This window comes from Lynx canadensis, chromosome A1 (genome assembly GCF_007474595.2).
Source record: "Lynx canadensis isolate LIC74 chromosome A1, mLynCan4.pri.v2, whole genome shotgun sequence".
Classification (NCBI taxonomy): Eukaryota; Metazoa; Chordata; class Mammalia; order Carnivora; family Felidae; genus Lynx; species Lynx canadensis.
In genome coordinates this window covers 139,561,472-139,568,653 of record NC_044303.2, presented here as the reverse complement: position 1 = coordinate 139,568,653, position 7,182 = coordinate 139,561,472, and the positions used below count along the sequence as shown (strand labels likewise).

At 45.8% G+C, this 7,182-nt stretch overlaps 1 protein-coding gene across 1 annotated transcript in view; it reads left to right on the top strand.

Annotated features, from left to right (window-relative positions):
• The first annotated feature begins 1,343 nt into the window (after window positions 1-1,343).
• The window catches only part of FAM169A (family with sequence similarity 169 member A), a 70,242-nt gene continuing 64,403 nt past the window's right edge, over window positions 1,344-7,182 (top strand). Inside the window, exon 1 of the mRNA XM_030323045.2 lies at window positions 1,344-1,554. The gene's annotated coding sequence lies outside the window, so the exon portion shown is untranslated. The remainder of the gene's footprint in view (window positions 1,555-7,182) is intronic.

Here is a 7,182-nt window from a genome sequence, read left to right as displayed (position 1 = left end):
AGGAAGAAAGGAGGTGGTGGGGCCGCCATCCTTCTGGGTCTGGGCTAGTTTGCTTGTCCTACATTCTGAAAGAGAAAAGGTCAACGCAGGAAATTTAGTGATTCCTTATTATCTTAAGATGGAAGTCATGGCTCTTGGACTCGTCCAGACTGTGCGTGGAGAGCTCAACTTCCTTTTCCCTTGCATCCTCCTAGGTAGCAGTGGGTTTAGGAAGGAGGTGGCGGGGCGCAGGCCCAAGGTCCTCGCCCGCGCTCCCTGCATCCGAGTCCAGAGGCCGGGATGTCTTGGTTCACCCAGTATACATTCTGGGAGGGCCCGCGCCATTGCCAGACTGGAGGAGATCTCCGCTGGCGTGTGCAAACGGGATTCTGCGAATGTTGACATTAAAGGAATACGCAAATTCAGCGTCGTAGTCTCCGCAGCTTACCCGCACCTATTTTTATATCTAAGCCAAGGTCACTTTAATACCGGGCCACAGCCCTGAGCTGGGGCGTCGCGCCCTGCTTGTGAGGAGGCAGGAGGCGGGCGAGAGGGAGAAAGGGGAGAGGCGGGGGAAGCGCGGAGCACAGGATGGACCGGCCGGAACGGCCGGAGGCGTAGAAGGCAGGGTCGGAGGGAGGAGGCGGCGTACCCGGCGCCGAGGAGGGGCCGCCGCGGCGGGAGGGGGGATTCGCGGTGGGCGCGGGCGCTGCGCGGCAGCAAAGGCTGGAGGCGCTGCGGCGCCAGTGCGTCACGCCGGCGGAGGGCACGGTGGGCTGCGGCCGACCCGCGATAGGAGCCGGGCGTCCGGGGCGAGGGGGAGGCGGCCGTACCCGCCCTGGCAGCCGCGAGCGACGCGGCCCGGGACCGGCGGGGTCGCCAGCGAGCCGCCGGCTCCATTCATTCCCGCGGCTCCGCCTCCTTTCCCGGGCTCCGGTGGCTCCGGAGGCGCGTCCGAGGTGAGTGCGGTCGTCCCGGGCGGGGGACGCGGGCTGAGGAGGCTGCCGCTTCCGACCCCGCGCCCCGCCGGCTCCGGCCCCGCGCCCCCGCGGGCGGCGCGGGCCGCCGGCTGCGGGCCGCCTTGTGGACTCGGCCGCGGCGCAGGCCCACGCCGGCCTCCCGGGCCCCGGGCGCGCGTCCAGCTGCCGGCGGCCGGCCGCGTCCCCCGAGGGGCGTGTGGCGCGTCCCCAGGTGCGCGGGCCTCCGCGTCAGCGCCACCATTTTGTGTGAGGGAATGCCGCCTTCTTCCTTGGCTGGCCTGGGATCGGCTTCGGCTCCCCGGCTGCTGCGTGCCGAGCCCCCTCCCTCCCACTGCGCCCCACCTGGAGCCTGGCCGCGCTCGCCCGTTGCCCTGGCTCGGTGGAAAGCGGACCTGGTGAGGCGGCGCGCCGAGGCGTTTAGGCTCGGGTTCAGCCACGCAGGTGGCCTCCGGAGATGCTCTGCCCACCTCCCTTGCATTGAACCTCTGGAGCAGATCCTGTATAGATTCTCTTCGAGAATGAAGGGCATCGCAATTTTGTTCTAATTCTTAGCCGCCCATTGTGCAGTTTTCGAGGCCTGTGCCCCAGGAGATCGGTGGGTGAAGCATCGAGCCCTGGGTTGTTTATGCCTCGGGGATCTGGATTGCATTTACTCCTATTATTGTCCTTTGGGAGAAATGATGAAACCTCTGACTCGATTCTGGAAACTGGTGTGGGTATCTTAGGTTATTTAGATTATTAGAGTAGATTCTAAAATAACCACCTGATGCAGGCCCCCTTCCCCCTTGGAGAGATCCTTTGGAAACATCAATTAAAATGCTGAAGTGTGAGGATTTTTGAGGGGGTTGGGGCTGAGCGAGCAGGTTACTCAGAGACTACGGGAAGGAAAAGTTGTAATTGTATTCAGAACTGTTAGGCACTTTGTCATTTCAAGGTTCCTCAGAATTTGGTAATTTTGTTTTGTTTATCTTCTGGCAAATGTGTTTGAGTACCTAGTGGATTATACTTGTGCCGTTTGTATTTTATCAGTGCATCACAGACAGGGATTAAAACCTGGCATGGTGGCTGTTGCATAATACACACGTTTGGGCTCGGAGGGAAATCACCAAAATAGATCTGTACCATGTATTATTATATGTTTGCATTGGCAGATTGATAGCATGTAAGGTGTACCAGATATCTTTGCAAACTATAGCTTGTTTTTCTCCTACAGGAGAAAAGATTTTTCTGGTCTGCGGACCAGACCGAGTTTTCCTGTTGAGGGTGGTGGGGCTTTGGACAGGGAATGAAATAGTGAGAGGAACCTGGGAAACATCTATGTGTGGTAAGACTTAACAGTACAAAGATAAAGAGTCTTTGAAGGAAAGCTTGTAGGTGTCATAGTAGCCTCCTCTTTTGAATTTATGATGAGGATTGGCTTAGGGAATTTAGAAATAGGTTATGACTGGTGATACTAGCCTGCTGCACGAGTGATTATGGTATCCAGAGGTGCTTTACCTGTGGATTTAAGGTTCTGAAAAGTTTCAAATTAGTCTCACCTGAGATTCGTCCAAAATAGTATTAGACTCATTACAAACGGTATCATTTCCTAAGAAAGGTATAGTATATGTCAAAGGACTTAACTCTTGAATTGGAGAAAACAAAGTGTTTTATAATTAGATGCTCTTGAGAGTAAAATGTCATTGCCACCCTCCTTATGAAATTACTCTCAACTTTTTTTGAATAGTTGAAGACTTCCATTAATTCTTTATAAACAAGTAATTCCATATCATGGGCCTTTCCTAGCAGAAATGTCATGCCTCTCATAAATGACGTGTTCCAGGAGGAGAATTATGGAGGTGACAGGGACCTCGGACATGGAGAGATGAGTCTTGTTTTTTTAGGAAACTTAAGGAAGCACCGATTGTTTTCTAGGGGTTCCAGGTGCCCCGATTGGATGTGTCTTAGGTCCGTGGGGAACGAGATTGTTCCTCCCAGCACGTTCAGCTGAGCAGGCACAGTGTCTGCACCTTTAAATTAATTCTGTAAATGCACAGGTTACAGAGGTTCACTGAATTGGTGCTACTGGCCTTATTAACTCCAGTTTGAATTAACGTAGTTGGAGATTTCGAGCATCATGTTACCAATATTTGAGAAATTGAAAAGGAAAAAGGCCTTTCAATATTTTTCTCCATTAGCTTTTATCTAACCTTTTCAAACCCTTACATGTGTTATGTTCAGTAATGTGCCTAAAAATGCAGAGATTTTCTTTTTAAAGGTAATTAGAATTTAAGAAGATTGAGTATTCAGGCAGAGTATTCAGGCAAAAATATTTGTCAAGGGTTCTGTAGAAAGGATTGTAAGTTGACTAGGAAGTGAAACAAAACCATCATGGTTCTTCCCATTTCTAAGATGTTGTGAATCTGAAATGAAAAAGGAATTGCATGGTTATTGTGTTTGAGATGATTTTCTCGTCACACATCATTAGGCTTCTGATCCGTTGTATATTTAACCCTGAAATTAAAGTTCTAAATTTGGCATACTTCACTGGTAGTAGGGCATTTCACAGTTCTTTACAACAACAACAACAAAATTACTGGAGGTTGAATTTATTAAGAAAAAGGTGTCATGGTTTAAAAATAATCAGGGAAAAGCTGATAATTTACTAAAGATAACCTAAATAATTAGACTCATTCGGTTTCAGGGCTGGTATGAGATCTTATCTGCTTTGTAGGAGGGAACTACTCATTTAGTCCCACCTATTCTTTGTCCAGAAAGTTTGTGACTCATCACATGTTTTAAAAGTATGTATCATTTTAGCTACTACCTGCTCCAGTGAGGTGTTAATTTTAGGCTACACCGAAGGGTGTTTTCATTTATTCAACAAAAAACACAGAGTGTCTGTTGTACCTTAAGGGGCACAAGGGGTGCCTGGGTGGCTGGGTTGGTTAAGTGTTTGAGCCCAGCATCGGGCTCTGTGCTGACAACTCAGAGCCTGGAGCCTGCTTCATATTCTCTGTCTCCTCTTTCTGCCCCTCCCCGCTCGTGCTTTGCCTCTCACTCTCTCAAATAAACATGAAAAAATTAAAAAAAAAAAAAAAAGGACACGAAAACAAGTAGACCTCACCTTCATGGAGTTTATAGTGAAGTATTGTGTATTAAAATGTTAAAGATTTCCTTAAAATCTAACTGCACACAAAGTTTTGCAACTGTGAATCAGGAACAAGTCAATTTAATAAATTACATTTTTAATCTTTATTTTTTATTATTTTATCTTAAAATTTTTTTAATGCTTATTTATTTTCTAGAGAGAGAGACAGAGCATGAGCAGGGGAGGGGCATAGAGAGAGGGAGACACAGAATCCAAAGCGGGCTCCAGGTTCTGAGCTGTCAGCACAGAGCCCGATGCAGGGCTTGGACCCACGAACGCAAGATTGTGACCTGAGCTGAAGTTGGATGCTGAACCGACTGAGCCACCGAGGCATCCCCAGTAAATTACATTTTTAAAAAGAAGTGCCAAAAAATAATAAAAGAAGTGCCAGATTGCATGTTTGTGTGTGGGGAAACCCCCTGCATTTATGGGTTGTACAGTGGAGAGGGTTCAGTTGCCGAAAGAAACTGAGGAGGGAAGAATACTAAGAAATGGAATTGTCTGGAGTGTTGTCCAGGGACAGGGATGGTGGGGAGTGGACTTATAAGCAGTAGAATGGTCAGTTGGGTTTGGTCTGAATCAAGGTCAGGTGAGAATGAAACTAATTCATTGAATTGGGAGTTGAGAGGTTATTGGAGGCCTTAAGAGAGAGTAATAGCAGGGTGGGCTGGGTGGCTCAGTTGGTTGCACGTCGGACTTTTGATTTCATCTCAGGTCATGATCTCATGGTTGGTGGGATTGAACCTGGTGTTGGGTGTGGGCCGACAGCAAGGAGCCTGCCTGGGATTCTTTCCCTCTCTCTCTCTGCCCCTCCCCTGCTCACACTCTCTTTCTCACCCTCAAATAAATAAATAAATAAACTTAAACAAAACTGTTTAATAGGGGTGCCTGGGTGGCTCTGTCGATTAAGTGTCCGACTTCAGCTCGGGTCATGATCTCATGTTTCATGGGTTTGGGCCCCGCGTCGGGCTCGGTGCTGAACGCTTGCTCAGAGCCTGGAGCCTGCTTCGGATTCTGTGTCTGCTTCTCTCTCTGCCCCTCCTCCGCTCATGCTTTGTCTCACTCTGTCTCTCAAAAATACATAAATGTAAAAAGAAAAAATTTAAAAAAAGTTTAATTGAAAAAATAGACCCCCCCGTATTATTAATTTTATAGTTTAAAATATTTTACACATATACCAGTACATAGTAGTGCTTTCAAGTTTGTTAATACCTGAGGACCTAACTCTGATTCTTCACTTACCAGTAGTTATTATCCAGAGGCAGTATAATAATCTGCAATTCAAGCCAAATAGGTTTGAAACCTGGATTTGCTGTTTCTAGCTGCCTTTTAAGATACATGGGCCTCAGTTTCCTCTTCTAAAAGGTAGTTATAAGAGACCCTGTCTTAAAATGTTGTCGGTAGAATTAAATGTGATAATGTATCTAAAGGTGAGCTATTAATATTATCAATGAAATTAGGATAATTTTTAGTACCAATTTCAGTGTTTCTCATCTTTCTCTCTTTTATTATCTTTTTTTACCCTGTGTTCAATACAACACTTTGTTAAGCTATGTTTCAAGGCAACAATTGTCATTTTCAAAATTGTGATCTACCACTTGTCAGTCGGAGATTTTGTACTGCATGGGATAATGTATAAGCCTTTTAAACCTTTTGTAGTTTTTGTGGATTCCAGATGAAGAACGTATCTTTTTTTTTTCAAGTTTATTTTTTTTTCAGTTATCTCTACACCCAACATGGGGCTCAGACTCATGATTCTGAGATGAAGAGTTGAATGCTCTTCACATTGAGCCATCCAGGCATCCCAGAACCTGTCTTCTAATTTTAAATGTGGCCCTGTTTTCTATTAATTATTTATGCTCATGATGGAAAATATAGCTAAATTTACCAAAAAGCAAGCACATGTTTGAAGTCTTGATATTTGGCCTTAGAATATAATGCATATCTAAAACTACTTCAGGGGTGCCTGGGTGGCTCTGTAGGTAAAGTGTCTGACTTTGGCTCAGGTCATGATTTTGCAGTTCCTGAGTTCGAGCCCTGCATTGGACTCTGTGCTGACAGCTTGGAGCCTGGATCCTGCTTTAGATTCTCTGTCTCCCTTTTCTCTCTGCCCCTTCCCTGCTCATGCTCTCTCTCTCTCTTTGAAAAGTAAACACTAAAAAAATATTAAAAAAATAAAAGTGCTTGAAATTAATTTTAAGACTGAGATTTATCGATAATATTTTGTAAACCATAAAAAAGAAATTGATGTGATTCTGAATAAATTTTGTTTGGAGAATACAAACTTTTTATATCTGAGTATCTTCTCAGAATGGCCAAAAAAAAGCATAGTTTTATAAAATGATTCATATGGTTTTACAGTTTCATGTACAAATGACCACTCAGCTGAAGTCTGTGGGCTCTTGGCCCTCCTTTCCAGAACTTTGACACTGGCTTGGATGGAGACGGGATGTTCTTGTACCTGTACCTGCAGAAGGGCCGAGAAAAGTTTCCCTTGTCCTGTGTTGGAACGTGCCAGCTATAACTAACAGTAGTCTTTGATTAGCTAGTTGGCTGGTTTTCATGTGGTATAATTCACTTGTGGCTAGCGTTTATTGTTAGCATGGCCCATTCTTTTTACCCTTTAGATACAGGCAAATAACTAACTCTTCTCTTTTCTGGGTATTGACTCTTCAGATATTTGAAGGGCAGCATTCTTGGCCTCCCTTCCCCAAGACTTCCCTTCACTAATTCTCCTCATTGCTGTTCCTCATCCATTGTACCATGGTGTCTGGGTCCCTTGCCATCCTGGTGGCTTTCCATTGCAGGCATTCCAGTTTTTCAGTGTGATTTTTCTTAAAATGTGATCATCCGAGTGGAATCAAAAACAGTGGATGCTGTCTGACCCATGAAAAGTGCAGGGATACTTTTCCGTCTGTGGATCTGGATAGTCATAACCTTAATAAAGAAGCACCATCCTAAGGTTTTTTGGCTTTAACTTAAGAAAAACTTGCTCATGGTTCATTTTGAGTCTACTGTCATCTAAATTCCAAGGTCTTACTTGTCTCTGGCCATCAGCAACGAATAACTTAGGAACTATAATGCCACTTAGTG